Source organism: Pogona vitticeps, chromosome 4 (genome assembly GCF_051106095.1).
Source record: "Pogona vitticeps strain Pit_001003342236 chromosome 4, PviZW2.1, whole genome shotgun sequence".
NCBI classification, from domain to species: Eukaryota; Metazoa; Chordata; class Lepidosauria; order Squamata; family Agamidae; genus Pogona; species Pogona vitticeps.
Genome location: NC_135786.1, coordinates 85,183,087 through 85,199,167, shown reverse-complemented (window position 1 = coordinate 85,199,167; position 16,081 = coordinate 85,183,087). Strand labels below are relative to the sequence as shown.

The 16,081-nt window shown below is 38.3% G+C and overlaps 1 protein-coding gene across 40 annotated transcripts in view; it reads right to left on the bottom strand.

Moving 5' to 3' along the window:
- Window positions 1-16,081, bottom strand: part of ADGRL2 (adhesion G protein-coupled receptor L2) — a 723,239-nt gene that overhangs the window by 202,614 nt on the left and 504,544 nt on the right. Inside the window, exon 1 of one of the 40 annotated variants that reach the window (XM_078393044.1) lies at window positions 8,651-14,520. The exons of the other annotated variants lie outside the window; for them this stretch is intronic. The gene's annotated coding sequence lies outside the window, so the exon portion shown is untranslated. Of the gene's footprint in view, window positions 1-8,650; window positions 14,521-16,081 lie in introns of those variants that run through there. 40 annotated transcript variants of the gene reach the window in all.

The window sequence follows — 16,081 nt, the reverse complement described above, 5'->3', positions numbered from 1 at the left end:
CCAGATGATAGTGACTGCACATTCAAAATGAGGCCAGTTTCTCATTGTCCTGTTTTAATAAAATAAAATAATGCACTGATCACCTCCCCACTCTCAGAATCAATGGGAAAAAAAACAACAGCAACAACAACCAGAAAACAGGACAGCAAAGGAGTATTTAAATAAGCTTCAGTAATAAATTAACACAGGGCAAGTGAGGTAAAATTAATTCCAAGTGTCAAAATGCTGAATGAAGTCAGCCAGTTTAACTACTGAAGAGTGAGCCAAATTATAATAATCCTATTACGCAGATACTGAGGAGAGATAGCCACAGAAGAGGGAGCAGAAAGACAACAATTCCAAGCATTAACTTTATGGGGAAGAGAAAAAAAACTAACCCAGTGAAGAAGGGCAATCCATTTAAGTCCAATGCTAATTTAACTGAATTAATATTAATTAATATTTTAAGTTTTAGAAAAACGTGGGATATTTTAAAAAACTGAGCAGCTGAATACATTATACTGAAATCACAGTATGGTAGAACATTACAAAATGAACTTAACTTTCCTTTTAGTGTCCATATTTTCCCATGATCATAGCCAAAAGGGCAGCAAAATATGTAAGAAAAACAAAAGAAAAGTATTTTGGCATCCTAAAAACTAACAGATTTATTTCAGTGAGCTTCCATAGATTGTAACCCATTTCTCTGCAACAATTCATTTTTCATCAATTGTAAGGTAGCACAATGCTTTTGTTTTCTACATAATGAAACACATTAATGGCAACCTTTTTCAAACTCTGTGCATTTACATTTCAGTTTAATAATAGTTTCAAATGCCATCCAAATTCAGTGGTTAATCTTAACTGCAGTTAGTGGAAACAAGCCAGCTTTATAAAACTAGAGTCTGAAGTTCATTTCCTTCCATCAACTATAGCTGACAAACTACAGTTTTATCTGTATTCATTTAAGTCTCTGATTTCTTCCTTGCAACTATGCATAAGGAAGGTGAGGGAACATGTAAGGAAGGGGAGATCCACCAGACTGAAACAAAAGGGGAGGCAGGTTGGCTAGGCCTTCAATAGATGCTTAGAAGAGGAAATCTGAATAGCTGGAGCTTTTAATACAAGCTACATCTGAGAGCCACTTTTGCGTAATGTTAGATGATGGACTAGGCCTCAGGAGATCTGGGTTCTAATCCTTGCTCAGCCATTAAAATTCATTGGGTGTGTGTGAAACTATTCCTTAAACATCTCATACACCACAAAATCTCTATTAGGGTCATAGGTTGGAAATAACTGACATGACAGCACTACGCACTCTACCCAACAGTTTGAGGTGACTTATACATTTCTGTATCCAATATCACATCTTCAGCGCAACATGCTATGATTTATATTCATTTCAGGATTCAGTTGCAGAGGCTCAGATTGCAATGCAAAGATGTAGTCAAGATTCCTAGCTTATATTTGGTTTGAGCTTTCGTTAGGTGCAGGGAACATTAGGAAAAAAAGCTTTTAAAGATCCTCTGTTCAATAAACCTGAGCTCTAATAAGATACTAAAATAGATCTAACATTTTTATATGTCAGCTCTTATTACACCACTTTGCAGAACTGTGCTATGTGTCAATATACTATGCCTCAAAATGGCTTTCTAGTCTATTTTTAGAAGACACGCATTTGGTCCAGGGTTTAGTCAATGTTTTTTTACTTAAAACAATGATTTTTCCCTTCATGTTCCATAAACATGAAAATATCCAGGGTACAATTAATATTGTGTTTCCAAAATTTACAGCCAGCATTCCACAACATGCCTGCAGCCAACTAGGATACCACAATGACCTCTGCAGTATACGGTAAAGAAACCAAAACTAACACTGAGAAAATGAAATACTGCAGCTTTCCCACAGTATTATCACCTTCTAATTAAAAGCAACACACATTGCATCTTGGCTATCAGACAAATATGAGCAGGAGAATTACCGTTGGTTCTACTGCCAACACTTACTGCTTACTTTCTGTGAACACCGAGAGGCACTCATGTACTAGGTTTCACACAACCTAAACCTGCAGGTGTATACAGTATTCAGAAGTAACTTTGTTCAATGGCCTTCCTTCCATGTAAGTGTGCCTAGAATTGCAGCCACGTAACCACTTCGGACATTCTGAGAAGCAGTAGGCAGCAATGTGTGACTCGCACAGCATCATTCTATGATTCCAAATTAAATGTAAGATACAAATTAACAAACTGTATCCAAACTGTGATGAAGTGTACAGTTCACAAATACACGTGTAACTCATTCAGGAATATCCAAGTTCTCCTTTCACGGGTTATATGAAAGCATGGAAAAATAACTACTGTTCATCAGTCTATTTTCCACAGCTTCTCAGATAATTTACTTGTTTACTGAAAACACCAATACACCCACCTCTCCACAATGTTGCAAGCAATATTCAAAAGCCATCCTAAAACACACACAAACAAATCTATCTTATTTCATTGCACACCACAATCTCATAAGTTTTTAACATATAACTTTCTCTTTCTTTGTGTGTGTCCGTGTGATCAACTAAGCTTCCAAAAGCTTATCTAAATAAATAAGGCTTTCTGAGCTCCTTAAGTCTTCACTCTCACTCTCTCTGCTGGTAAAAATGCTCTGATTTAGAACTCTCTAGGCAATCTGATGAATACAACGTGCTTCCCTATTTGTGGACTTCCTGTTTTACTTCAGTGGAGTTGGTGACACTTACACCTCAGAATCAAGAGCTCTAGAACCACCTATTTCAGTGTGAAAGGGTGACAGACAGAGAAAACAGTGTACTGGGTTCATATACTCCCTTTTCCACAATGTAACTGTAAAGAGTTTAGAAACTCTTTCTTTATTCCTGTCTCTATTTCTTGAACGACATATATACATACACATACACATATATACAATAATCTATAAGTATATTTTTCAGTGACAACCAGAATTTTTGCATTGATTCAGCTTTGAAACTGTAGACAAGCTACGAAAGCTCATCACATTTCAAAAGATTTTCAGATATGCAAACAGATTAGTCAGTCTTGCATTCTAGTCTACAAATATATTTGACTTGTAACAATCAATAATAGTTTTGGCAATGCTTTTCCACTTCTTCCCACACTGAACCACTATGTGTTAATTATGCTTGGGCACATCTGACTCAATTCACCAAGTACTCTTGCTACCTATTTTACAGTTTATTCTTCAAATCAGTCAGTTATGAATATATTAGTTTTCTTTTGTCTCCTCCCCACCAGTTCTAGATATTGAAAGATGTAGTTAATTATATGGGATAAAACACAATGCAGTTTAACAAAAGTAACACTATCCTTCTATTGAACACCTAACCATTAATTATAATGGAAACTATTCAACACAGCAATTCTTTATTTTTTGGACCGAAAGACAGAAAATACAGAACATCGTAGAATAATTAACTATTTGACAAAAACCATTAACAGTTCAAACATCTGGGTTTTTTTTTAAAGCAAGAGATTATACTGTGTTCTCTGGTTCCAGACAAAGGCCCAGATCCAGCAGTGTGAAACCATTTGCTCAGTGATCTGTTGTAGTGCTATATTATCAGCACTTAGCGAAAGGCATGTGAAAGTCATGTTTCAGCAGATAGTGACCACAGTACAGTATATGCATTGGCTGCAACAGGCAATCCCACTGAACCACAATGGTGTGGCTTTTCATTCCATTAGTATTAACAGGATCTCAGCCCCTAGCGTTAACCTAAAGGTTTTCAACACAATCTAAAACCGGAGATGCTTGTCAGTGTCAAATACCCAAATAATCTGTGGCTCACTCTCTCTTTCTCCGCATGTGTATACACCTGAACATATGTGCTGCTTTGTTATTCTGTACAAGGCACTAACACAGTATTCATTAGGAAAAACAGCATTGTATACCAGGTCAACAGACCTTAATTTATATCTCACTTCCTGTTTTGATTTGGACTGCCGCATTGAGCAGGGGATTGGACTTGATGGCCTTATAGGCCCCCTCCAACTCTACTATTCTATGATTATCAACAAGTGATAAGCCATTACCAAGTTTAAGGACCAATGTTAATTTTGCCTCAGGTACACAACTACTGCCAAAAATCATTTCCATGCCGGAGTTCCTAACAACTGGATTTACTTTGCCTTTTAGCCAGATCATCTGGTAAGAATCTGCACCAATACTGCACATTTCTGGAAAGCTGGCAACACTGGCATAGCTGTATAAAACAGTATCAGACTGACTCATCTGGAAAGTACATTCATATGTTACTGCAGCCACACAGAATCATGAAAGCAGTAAATTAATTTTGGCAGCAGATGCACCACTGAACTGAATTGGCCTGAACTCCTATAAGCAAATGAATTCACAATCCATGTGTGTCCAGTTACTGCCAATGGTAATCTGACTGCAGTTTCAAGCTCCCCAATTATATAACTAATGGCACATAGTGCCACAGTTGTTATTCTTTGAAATTTATGTGATATTGAATGTTCTTAGGATTAATATGAAGACCTAAGAACATTCAGATCAGAAGTATCAAAGAGACATTATAGCTTGACATGCTGGGGAATATAAAGGCAAGGCATCTTTGCCAAACTGTCCCTGAATTCCATTTTTGAGAGAAATGCAGTAATTTAATAAATAGAATGTGACATCTAAATAAGTAGGATTTTTTGTAAATTTCAATCAGCTCAGCAACACAATTTCTTCTGTTAACAGTTTTAAGATTCCTAATTTCAGACTTCCTAATACCTATTAAAAATATTTTGGAAGCAGTGGTTGCGCTACAAATATACTACAGGCACTGGACTTTTTCCCTGTAAAATTCATACTACTAGCACAACAGTTAACTACCAATGGGAGCACAGCAGTTATTCACAACACAGGTGAATGTGTCCATGGAGAGAATTTTCCACATAGCAATGTGAACATGGAATAGCACTGCTCCAGAGAATACAGCACTGAACTAGGATAGCAGACGGGTTAAACCAAATAGGTTATTAACTCCAGATTTCCTAAGAGGGATTGTTCACAACTTTAAAAGAAAAAAGAAAAATGTTCCAACATCCTAATACTAAAAATCAATTCATATGCAAAAGAATTTGTTGAATGCATCAAAACACACATATTTTTGGACTTAGCTAATCATCTATTCCTGTGCAATTTTTTTTTCAATATCAGTGTGTAAAGCATTTTTACTCAACCATCATCATCAAACGAACACTGACTGAATTCCATGATCAGTCCCCTTATAACACTGGGATGTATGAATGGCACTGTGCATATCTGATTGAGAAAAAGAAAAAAAAGACAGACAAACAGACAGACAGAGGAAAGGAGACAGAGAGAGCATGCTCACTGCAAAGGCCGAAGGGGGCGAGCAGGACATTCACTCTATAAAGACTACATAGGTAAAGGTTCCCCTTTACAATTTGTCCAGTCGTGTCCAACTCTAGGAGGCTGTGCTCATCCCCATTTCCAAGCCACGGAGTCAGTGTTTCTCCGTAGATAGTTTCCATGGTCACATGGCCAGTGCAACTAGACACGGAACGCTGTTACTTTCCCACCAAGGTAGTCCCTATTTATCTACTCACATTTTTACATGCTTTTGAACTGCTAAGTTGGCAGCAGTTGGGACAAGTGATGGGAGCTCACTCCGTGGCCTGGATTCAATCTTACGACTGCTGGTCTTCCGACCTTGTAGCACAGAGGTTTCTGCGGTTTAACCTGCAGTGCCACCACGTCCCTTTCACATACAGACTACATACAGTAAGTATATCCAGTGAAAGTAAGCTGCATGGGTGGAATTTAATAGTAGTATTATTCTACAGATGGAACCACATGTCAAGAAAATTTGGAGGGCCATTCCTCCTCACTCCCGTACACCCCACATGACCTCAAGCTTTTCTCAAAAAATGGAAAACTGTCCAGATCAAATTTTCAGATGCTCTGGTGATGGCGACAAAAGGGAAACACAGTACTAGTACTGCTTGTGCACACTATAGTTTATCCCATGAATCATGTCTTAGCGACAAACAGAGATGGTCACAAATTGCTGGTTTGGCGTTCTACATTTCCTGGGAAAACAGCTGATCTGAGGCAGCACCTGAGGAACCATGGTGGGATGCTTCTCCTGACTGGGCACCTGCTGGAGGGCACAGCACCGAACCACAGATCAGCTGTTCAGTTGGGAAACGAAGCGTGTCAAACCGCCGAATCAGGATTTTCATCCCCAACTCTATGACAAATGATAATCCACTGGGGGAAAAGGCAGAACATGAAACATACAGTGTAGTATATCAAACTGGATTTGTTGGCTCATCGTTTTCAGAATAATTTGCCCAGTTCCAAAAATACTTTGAACAGACCAAGAACTCCCCCAAAGATATATTAAATTTTCTTTTATTATTAAGCTTCAACCATCCCATTTTATCATCTGTTTTTGAAAAGTTCATGTTTGGATTTTTTTTTTTTAAAAAAAAAGGAATTTACCAAGTAACACAGCATGTCACTGTTAAAATCATAATGTGCTCTCCAGTCAGTATTGACTTATGGCGACCCTTTTCAGGTTTTTCTAGGTAGAGATTACTCACAAGTATTTTACTATTCTCTTTTTCTGGTGGCATCCTGGGGCTGTGCAGCTTGCCCAAGGCTACACAGGCTGCCTCTCATTGCAGGAAGCCCAATGGGGAATCAAGCTCCCAACCTCTGGCTCCGCAATCAAGATACTGTACCTAACTCAACTGAGCTTTCCAGCCAACAATGTTAAAATAATCATAACCAAAGAATCATGCGTAAAACTTATCTATATATGTTGAGTTAGTGAGAATAACTCCCTGGATCCCAAGCACCATTTTTTTTCAATCACTTTATCTACAGCATATTACAGTCAACACTATGGAACTGCAAGGATACTTCATATATTTGGTACTTCTGATTTCTGATACTGTATTCCATTTCTCTCATGCTGATTTTCTTTGAATGGTATTTTTGTTTTCAGCTATTTGATCAAGGAGTGGTCCTACCATTACTACTTTCCAAAAAAACACAATCACTGTCTATATGCTAAGTTATGCTTCATCTTTCATGCAAAACTAGATATGTGTGTGTGTAAAAAGTAAGCGCCATCATAATCTACTAACAGAATGGCAACAATTAAGGGGGGGAAAGGGTAGTGGTAGCAGACCCATTTCAAATTTCTTTACAAATGTTAACACTTGGCCCTAACAAGAATAAATCCACTGAAATCAGTGAATCAAGTTAAGTGCAAATAGCTTCTGTGGACCTACTCTAAGGAGAACTAACCGTGGATTTAGCTCTTTAACTTTTTGATTACTTTTTTTTAAGCACTTTCATTTTTAAAAAATATTTATTTATTTGTTGCATTTATATACTGCCCGACTAGTAGCAAGCCACTACTCTGGGTTATTCACAACAAGTCAAACAACCCAACCCACCTTTCTTTAGAAGTAACTTGTCAGAATCTAGTTTTCACCCCCCAATACTGTTAATTTCATGAAATTAATGTTGCAGGCATTCTTTATTAATTTTGCATACTGTATCTGATATTTCTGAAATGAAAAATTCTGCATCCGAACCTACAGTTATCCTTCCCTACAGAATTAAAGTTATCCAAGCATGACAGTCCTGTACCTTCCATAAACGCAAGATCCCCCACAGATCTTGCTCCATTTAAAAATTAGTACTTACTTTTATTTTCTGGCAGGACAGAAAATCAGTAAGGTTACCCAATATATCACTCACTAAATAGAAAATCAGATGGGACAAATCAAAATGCGTACAAAGGTTCAGAAACTTGTTAAATAACTAAACATTCAGTTCACACATTTCCTAGACCTAAACATAGTACTTTAGAAAGTGAGTTCTTGCTGCACTGGAAGTATGGAGGCATTACCACAATACTTTAAGAAATTGTACTAGTGAGACTTTCCATGGTTCCAGAATAATTTATATGAAAAATCTAGATGCAGTTGAAAATAGAATTTAACAATAATTTTCAACACAGTGCGTACCATCAGCAAATAAATTATCCAGACAGTATTAGTATTTTCAATGTATGATCAGTTTTAATTAAAAAGGCAAATGTATAAGTTGTTTGTACTAAAAAAGTGTAAATAATCAACTTAAATCAAGCTGCTGTTCATTCACATTTTTTCCATTCTTTAATTACTGCTAAAGTAATTGTATAAAATCCACCTGAGTTTAATCAGTGACATACTTAAACCACTTTCTCCTACATCAAGTGCACATGTAAATTATTTTTGACTTTTAGTCTTTAGGTATATTGAATTCAGGTGGTGGTTAATTTCAGAGGGAAGGAAACTGCAATAATTCTAATTGTTATGAGAAGTGAGAAAAACATTACATGAATAAAAAATTATAACAAAGGTGTACACAAATCAAAATACAAAATAAAACAAAACAAAAGAAATATTAACATAAACTGTATATTAAGGGTCTAATACACAGAAAATTGCTAATTAGGTAAAATATACAATATTAATTTTATTAAACTGAAATATTGTTATAACTCACTAATAAAGCTCAGTATTGCTTATCTGCCTTTAAATATCCGAATCCCGACACAATGTTAGGAAAAATGCTGTTAACAAAATACCTTGCTACGAAGCAGAGAGATTTGTATTCTATGCGGCTGACAAGTTGAAATGAAATATTTCCATCTACAGGTATATCTCAAAGGCTCCACTCCTTTGATGTAGTCTCTGCAGCAGGATTTTCATTCCTCATTCAATAGCTCCTGGTCACTTACATTCCATTTGCCAAATAATAAAGTTTTTATTAGTCATATCCATGGCATTCTTCCAAATGAAAGGAAGAAACTCCCAAATGAAACAAAACAAAAATCACTCCTCCATAGATAACATTTGTCAATGCTTTCCTAGCAAACACTTGCCAGTAAGGCATCATCATTTAAAATGAGCAGAGCCAATGAAAGGGCTGCACTGCAGACTCAAGCCCAAATTTATCATCTCACCAAACATGAAAACGATTCCTTTGCTTTAAAAAAACCCTCAGTGATTATACAGCACACAGGCAGAACATTCAAAATAAATTGAGGTGAACTTTTCAGGCAGATGATCCTATTTATTCTTCAGACTCCTCCCTCAACCAGCACACACAACACATATAATGAAGAAAATAGATAACAGAACATGGATTTAACCCCCCCCCCAAAAGGCATGTCTCCCTCGTATTCCGGTTGGGTTTTTTTCCCCTAATCAGGTGCTAGGAAATAAGACTCCCCAGTTTAAAGAAGCTCAAAAACAGACATGTCATAAAGTTGAATCTATAAAAAGAACAAGAAAAAGCTAAAGTGATTACTTATTCTACTTTTGCAATATATTTATTGGACTACAGCACATTTTGCCAAAAAAAAGTGTGATTATAAAATAAAATCAATTTTAAAAGAACTTCAGTCAGGTTGCCTTTCACTAATTCTCCTTTTCAATTGTGCATTGCTTTACAGACCTATGATAATGCTGCTTAATTGTTTTTATTTTTGTTAAATCATGCTAAGGATCTAAGCCCTATTCAACATGGTAAAAGTCATTTTTGAATAAACACGCATAACATCAGGCTTCATGAATTATGGGTTTTGTGTGCTTCACTACGGAATTAACTCGTTGTGTTTCAGATCAGTAGAAATTACAACTGAGCCCTCAAATTCCACAATACATACTTCAACAGCCCCTTTTCAAGCTGTGTATTCTTTTTACAAAATAATGCTTGCTACATATGAAGGAGCTAAAATCCTAATTTCTTCCAGTAAAATTGTATGTATATACAGTATAGAGGTATTAATTACTGACAGAAAACACATGAACAGATAATTCAGATGTTCTGAATATATATAGACTATTGCTATCACAAACTTTTAAAAAATATGATGACTAGAAAAAAAAAGGTGCAGCACACAGTAGCAATATCTTACAAAAGGAATGTCCAAGACGGTAGCCCTTATAGTCCCAATAGCAAAAAAGACAAAGGGTGTTCTTTTTGGCAACCTAAAAGTTAGCAATTTTTATCGGGCACAAACCATCATGAGCACAGATCTGGAGAAGTGGGAAGTTTATGACAAATAAAACTTGTTATCCCTCAGTGTGCTGAAAGACTCTAAAAGGAATACTTTGGGACCAAATCAGATTGAGACACGTGGAATGGAGCCATCAGCAGATGACTTGCCTGCTCCTTCCTCGCCTCAGTGGTTCCTCCAACCTCCCTCAGTCCCTTCCGTCCCCTCGCCCAGGGAATTTCCAGCATCTCTTGGTTTCTCTTCAGACCTCTCTCCAACCACTGCCAACTCCATTTACAGGGGCCTGACAGCAGAGTGATCAGATGGACAAGAGGACAGAAGCCCTACATCTTCTAACAGCTGGACCTAAGAGACGTTTAGTGTAAGTTCTGAAGTCCCCTCTTCTGCACAATTATTAAGGACACAGGAGCCTTGTCCTCCTTCTCATACAGCCACTCCAGATGGAAGAGCTGTCCCAGATGGGAAAGGGTGAAGGGAGCCTTTGTCTGCCACTGCACACATCAGGAGCAAATGCATAAGGCAGTTTCCTATAAAATCCACATTAGTGATGGGAGATGAATATGAATATCGCCACCACAGGTGGCCAGGCCCTATGGACCCTCCCCCCCCTGGACCAGCCAGTCCACTTACTGCTTGCAGCACGGTGCACGTGGCCATTCTCATTCGTGTTGTGCCAATTTCTAGAAGTAGCCCAGAAGCTGCTTCCCTGCCTCCCTGTGTTGCTGATCACTGCAGCAAGGAGGCGAGATGACAAGTCTCCCCGCTCAGCTGCTGAGTGGCCTGAAGTGCAGGGAGGCAGGAAAGTGGTGGCCTACTTCAGTGATTATCACGGTGCAAACAATGGTCATGCACACTCCACCACGAGCAGTAAGTCTGGTTCTGGGCAGAGGGTCCAAAGGGCCCAGCCACCTGTGGTGATGATATCCGTATATCCCACCTCTAATCCGTATATATGTCTATTGTAAATCTGCCATACAACTATGTTATGACACAACGCCATAATTTGTCTCCAAATAGAAAATGGTCTAGTTTAGACATAAACATAATTGAGTGTTACATAAACATGCCTGCTTAAAGTATGTTTTCCCCTCACCCCTCCAATGCAGCCAGGTCCTCAGAAGATCAAACCAACGGCTTCCTGTTTGAACTAGTCAGAATATATTATTCCCTTCAAATGGTGTATGTGATAAATTAATTGGCCAGCAAGTTTCAAGCCTTGGGGTTATATATTCTGCTCTTTTCTCTCCTTCTGTGGTGTAAGTACCTGGTAAGTCATTCCATGATTAGAAGAGTTCCTTTGGTTCACAGAGGGATGTATCAGCAGCTACCCACTACAGGAAGAGTAGAGGTAAGATATCACTGTACAGTGGTGCCTCGCACTGCGACGTTAATTCGTTCCGCAAAAATCGCTGCAGAACGAAAACATCGCTATGTGATATTAAAAAGCCCATAGAAACGCATTGAAACCCCTTCAATGCATTCCTATGGGCTTAAAACTCACAGTTCAGCAAAGATCCTCCATAGCACGGCCATTTTCGCTGCCTCTTAAGCAAGGAATCCGTCACTAAACACAGCGGGCAGCCATCTTGTTTACCTGGTGGCCATTTTGAAACCGCCAATCAGCTGTTTTAAAATTGTCGCTTTGCGATGCTCAGTTCCCGAAGCAGGGAACCGAGTATCGCAAAGGGAAATTCCCCCATAGGGAACATTGCAACGTGATCGCAAAAAATGTGTCGCAAAGCGATTTCATCACTAAACCGAGCAATCGCTATGCGAGGCACCACTGTAATTCTCTTTTCCAATAAGTTTTTCCTGCCAACTCTTATGCTGCTTTGGATGGTCATACCCTTCTCTCCATGACAGGGTATCACAAGACAACAGGAGCTAGGTGTACGGGGGGGGGGGGAACCACAAAAATAGCCTTCCAGACTGCTTCACCCCCAAGAGTGAAACATTATTAAGCACCACTGAGATCAAGCACATACATTTTAAAAAGTACCACCCTAGAATCAGCAGAATACAATACCCAAACAGAAGTATCTTTCAGAACTACTGTTCTGTTGCCCAGCTCTGACTATTAAAAAGCCAGCATAAACCTTGCAACACATGGGGGGGGGGGGGCGAGAGACTGGATCAGATTTTTATGAATCCTTTGGAAAGCACTATGTCAGAATTCTAAGTAAAACATTAGGAGAAATCTTTCATCCCCCAGGGTTCATATTCTGCACACAGATGAGGACAGTTGGGGAAGGAAATACTGGGTGACCTTAAACACTGTAGTAAGACTTACTGAGAAGACTTGGTTACAGATTATGCCAAACTAAACGTTTCCAACAGATAACACAGAAATGTACACATTTATCATAAAAACCAACAGATTTTAAAAATGTGTCAACATGATATTTTTTAGACATATGAAACTGGAAGGAATAATGCATCGTTCTTCTGGAAATAAAGAGGCTCTAAGTGCAATTAGAACAGCACAAACTACTGTATCATGGAAAAATAATTCATGATGTGGTATAATGAAGTATAAAGGACAGATTTCCACACCCTGGCCCTGCTGTTCAGATATTATGAGAGTTGTATTCTAATACAGAGAGAGAGAGAGATGGGTTGGGGAGTCCTGATGAGGGAAGAAATAGTTTGCCTGTATTTATTTCTTAAGTACATGAAAAAAAAGTGTAGATCCATTTTCATGAGAGTTGCAGCTCCAATCAAATTCCAACTCAGAGTATTACCATATCTCCATTAAGTCTTACAACCCTAATCCTATTTGAATGTAATTGCTATGGCTAATATTCTTAGCCAGTTATGAAAAGGTTCCACATAAATGTGGCACCAAGTTGTTATGATAACACATGATCATGCTGTGAAAGGTAATTCCTATAGAATAACCCCTTGCCAACACCATAAATCTCTTTATTAGACAACAACCTATTACAGGAGATCTCCTTAACTGTTTCCCTACTTAAAGGGCCATTTGGTGTTACAATAGCAAGCTGATTTTTCACATTAACAAGGATTAGCCAATATAAATAATGAATTGGCACTACATGGCATCCTTTTGGAACATCAAAAACTTCTGGGTTTTTTTTTAAAAAACGATACTCTAAAATACAAGACCCCATTCTCTGGCACATAAAATATACATTTTCAAGTTTACAACACTATAATAAACCTGTCCAAAAAAAAAAAAATCAATTTTCAAACCAATTTTCTGAGAAGATTTATTGGAAGTCAGTGTTTTGCTGAGTACTGTATCTACTTTATGAATGTGCAAGTATGCATAATCCTTTACTTCATATTAGCTACACAGAAAATAGCATGCAAAGTACCTGAGCTACCTTAAATGCAGAAAGAGCCCCAACTGTTTTTCAGAATGAAACAGTGATTATTTCAATACCTTCTCCATTATCCTCCCTCCACAGCCACGGCGGCAACATCACATTTATTTTTCATAGTAATATTTCTTCTGTTCATGAAGTATCATACAGCTCTATCATGAGAAAATATATTACAGTACTCAAATTCTAAAGCATGCAGGTTGTACAGTACACATTTTCATTTCTATTCATCTCTATTACAGTACCAGTAATTTGTTATTACTAAACACTAAAAAAATTAGCAAATGCATGTATTCTGTTTCTTAGAAGAAACATTAATTAATTTATTAATAAGCACATAATACAACAGAGTACAATATGACTATTTCTGCTGGGGTCTTTTTAAAGAGTCACAGCAGTTCTGTGTGGATTTTGTTTTTCACCCTTAGAAGGTTTATTGCTAGGTTCGACAAGTTTAACTGCTGTACCTTCTGCTTAAATACATTCCATCAATTTCTCAGTTAAATTGCTGGTGATTTTTAATTCATTTCTTGTTGAAAGGATGGCAGATAAAAAGAAAAAACATGAATATCTATTTAATATTTTCAGTATCATATACTGTACCAAAAGCTCTCTTAACACACAAAAACCTACATTATGTGGGATTTTATTTATGTTTAAATGAAGGCAGCAGATGTATTTGGCTAATAATATTGTTCTTTCCAAAGTTTGTTTACATACACAGGTATTATCAGCAGTGAAAATAAAAGCTCAATTTTAAAGCAAAACGCAAAGACTTGTCTGTGTAACAATTACTTCTGAAAGAGAAAGACTGTCGTTTTAACTACCTTTTTCAACATATTAAATTGGCACTGCTGCAAGCCCTCCTCAAAGCACACATTCTCTCTCATGCATGCCTCACACATAAAACTCCCATATAAAACTCTTGCTACAAACAGAAATTGCATTTATACTGAAAAAAATTTTAGTCCTTTAATGCTCTGATTATTCTGATTATGCAAGCTCCCTCTGCAGGTAATGAGAAGAGTTAGTAAAAAAATAGGTTCAAAATGTAAAGTTTAGCATAAGAATTTAAACAAAGATACCATTTGAAAGTAATTAACAAATACCTACTATTTCCTTAAGAGTTACCTGATAGCAGTAGCTGCTGGAGAAGGCACCCTGATTTTTTTCTCTCTCCCTGCTGTATCTACATAGTTTCTTTTGCCCTTCAAAAAGAATTAAGTAAGCAACTTCAGCCTTCTGCATACCAAGATGCAAAAGCTTTTTTTCAAAGTCAAATAAAGGCTTTTATGGAGCAAGGAAAACCAACACCAAACCATCCTGTAATGGAAGGACCACCCAAAACAAGTCATCACTTCCAGGCTAAATCATCTCCTTATCCAAAATAAACAAACACAGCACTCATGGCTCTGTTTAATGTCCTTCTGCCACCTAAGCCACGACTTACTCCGCTTGGGATTAACTCTGCCTCGAAGTTTAGTATCAATTACACTGAATACAAATGTGGGTATTCTAAGAAAAACAAACACATGATCTTAGCTAATGTGAATAATATTGTTGGAGAAAACCACTTACTAGTTTTCTCATCTCATATTTTTTTCCACGTTTGACATCTTTCATTTTCAGCTGTTCAAATGTTGTAATAAACATTCCCACTAAATAATGAATATAAATTCGATAAATCTAATAAAATTTAGACATTCTGTGTCTCATTACATAACCAAACCAAGCCAACCTGAGCTATGGTCACCAGTCAGCTAACTGCATGAGGTTTTGCAAAACCGGGAAGAGCTCTGATGGAATCATATTATCGCCTTTCTCAAAAGGAAGAAAAAGAAAGGTTACTTACCTGTAACGATGGTTCTTCAAGTGGTCATTCTGTGAATTCACACAAAGGGTTAATACCAGCGCCAGCGTTGGGCCTCTCGGAACGTTTTCTAGCTGCAAGAGAAAAGTAACAATGTTTAGGACTACCCCTACTGCGCACGCCCAGCCTAACCGTCCCTCAGTTCCATTTGTCCGCCATAGGCCCTCGAGTCAGAGAGATGCCAGTGACAGACAGACAGAGGGGAGGCCGGGCGGGATTGTGTGAATTCACAGAATGACCACTTGAAGAACCATCGTTACAGGTAAGTAACCTTTCTTTCTTCATCGTGGTCTTCTGTGAATGCACACAAAGGGTGATTAGCACGCTTACTAACCGGATGGTGGGCTGTCACTGAAGAGCCGATGCTAGCACTGCCCTCCCGAATTTGGTCTCCTCTTTTGCCCTCACGTCCAATCTGTAGTGGGTTATGAAGGTAGAGGCATTAGACCACGTAGCGGACCGGCAGATGTCGGGCAGGTCGACGCCACGAAGTAAGGCAGTGGAGGAGGCAACAGCCCGGGTGGAATGGGCTTTAAGTCCCTGTGGAGGATCTCTGTGGTTGAGCTCGTAGGCAAGGGCGATGGTAGACACGAGCCACCGAGAGAGCGTGGACGGCGAGGCCGGGCAACCCTTCTTAGGGCCAAAGTGGCAAAGGAAGAGTCTGTTGGCCAGGCGAAAGTCTTTGGTCCTGGATACGTAAAAAGCTAAGGACCGTCGAACATCGAGCATGTGGAGCATGCGTTCAACATCAGTCGTCGGAGACGGAAACAAAGTCGG